Genomic DNA, 2,133 nt, shown 5'->3' on the forward strand with positions numbered 1-2,133 from the left:
GGATTAGTTGCTAATCTTTGAAAAGGGAGAAATCACTTAAAAAATAGAAATTTCCCGCCGGGGAGACGTGGCTGCCTGGGGCAGTGTGTCCGCCAGCAGCACCGGGGGCGCCCGATGCGCGGTGCCTGCAACTGGATGCCGAGCGCGGCCCTCGTGCCGCTGGGAGGGGCGCCCAGAGCCCGCAGGCCCGGTTCCGGCCACCAGGTGGCAGGCGGGAGCCGTGGGCCGGGAGGCGGAGTGTGGGCCGCTCCCGGCCCCGGGGCCACAGCGCGGAGCGGTTACCGGGAGGGAAGGGCTTCCCGGAGGAGGTGTCCTTGAAGCGGGGAACTAACCACTTGAAGAGAAAGGTGGGCAGAGGCAGTGCCAAGGCCCTACGGCCAGGCCCTGGCGGGGGCGCTGGGCCATCGAGGGCCTTGTGGGCAGTGGGAAGCCTGCATTTAATTTTTTTTCCTGGGGCATAGGAGACGGAAGGACTATTGTAGGTTGAGGAGAGCTAGGTGTCTCAAACCCCAGCACTAGCTAAATGGGGAAACTGAGGCTGGGACCACCTAGTCCAAAGACGGACTGGAACTAGAACCAGCTGTTTCCGATTTCCACCGCCATACCCAGCGGATGACCCCAGGTTTCTCAAATGTTTTTTAAAGTGTGAATAAGAGAAATAAGATACCTCCAATGATAAATTACCCTTCTCAAACACCAAAATAAAATATCTTTTAGGCTTTTTCCCAAAACCAAATCTTTGCATGCTGAAATCCGGCACGCTGCAGAACCAGGGGGTGGGCCAAGGTGGCCCTTTTAAACAGCAACTCGGGCTTAAAACTGGCACTTCTGAGCCCTGGGGCAGGTCACTGCACACCCCTGGGCCTATTCCCCACGTGCAAACTGGGGGTTCCTCTGAGCTAAAGGGTCTGTGTCCTCATCCTGGGAAGGCTGGCCTGGAAATTTCCAAATTCCAGATTCCAGGACAGAGGTGGGCCCTGCTGGTATGGTTTGCGGAGGACCAGCTGTGCCAATGGGGATAAGGGACAGGGTGGATGCTCAGGCTGGAACAGGTCCAGGCGGTGCCCCAGGGCAGGACGGCTGGATTTGCAGTCAGGCCCCCTCACAGGCCTCTCCCTCCCCTCCTCCCCTCCTCCCTTCCCTGGGGACCCAGTAGGCCAGGCTGCTGTCAGGTCAGAGGTCACCCCACCCCCAGCCCTGTTCCTGGAATGAGGACAGACCAGTTGTGTCAGAGGAGCAAGACAAAAGCCACACTTTGAGGGCCTGCAGACCACCCAGTCTCTAGACCTCCTTGGTGCCAGCCAGGCGCCACCTCCCAAATCCAAGCTGAGAGGCCTTGGTGGTAGTTGGGCGGCCGCAGCAAGTAGGCTTGGGGAAACTGAGGCACAGAAGCCTGCACCATCCCTCTGGTTCTAAGCCCCTGTTTGCAGGCACTGGTACACACTGCTGAACCAAACCAGACCCAGCCACATCTCACACCCTGCCCACCCAGGGGGCCCCGGGGGGCCTTGAACAATCCTAGCAGCTCCCATGATGTGCATTAATGGTGTAAGGAATAGCGGATGAGCCCAGAAGCAATCATCCTTTTCAGGCATCCTTTCAACAGCCCCCCAGCCCCACCCCCTCCACCTAGGTCTGCCTCTCCCTCCTGCCAATCAGGCCTAGTTTTGAGTTTCATCTCCTGGGAGCCTCTCTGCCTCCTAACAAGCAGAGCTGGAGGCAGGAGGTGCCTCAGGGTTGGGATGTGGGGGAGCCCCACCGCTCCCTTCGTGCCCTCAGGAGCTGTGTGACCCCAGGGCCCCCAGTCCCTCTCGAGGCCTCTTCAGCGGAGGAATAAAGATGCTAGACTAGCCCATCCAGTTTGTCGGAAAAGGGCTTTAAAAACAAACACACACAACAGAAGACACTTTTCCTTTATGTCCCTGGGGAGCAGGGGCTGAGAGAGGCAGGTGGGTTACCAGGCCCATGGAGATAGAGATGTAGCCAATCCACTTCTGGCGTGGATGGAAAATGCTGGTGAAATGGGCCATAGGAAGCAAGCAGCTGCCACAGGAGGGGGTTGTTTTTTCCAGACTCCTGACCAGCTTTGGGGGCTGACCCAGGTGGAAGGGACAGCCCAGGGCGGCACCAGCC

The sequence above is a fragment of the Myotis lucifugus genome, unplaced genomic scaffold (genome assembly GCF_000147115.1).
Source record: "Myotis lucifugus unplaced genomic scaffold, Myoluc2.0 scaffold_383, whole genome shotgun sequence".
Classification (NCBI taxonomy): Eukaryota; Metazoa; Chordata; class Mammalia; order Chiroptera; family Vespertilionidae; genus Myotis; species Myotis lucifugus.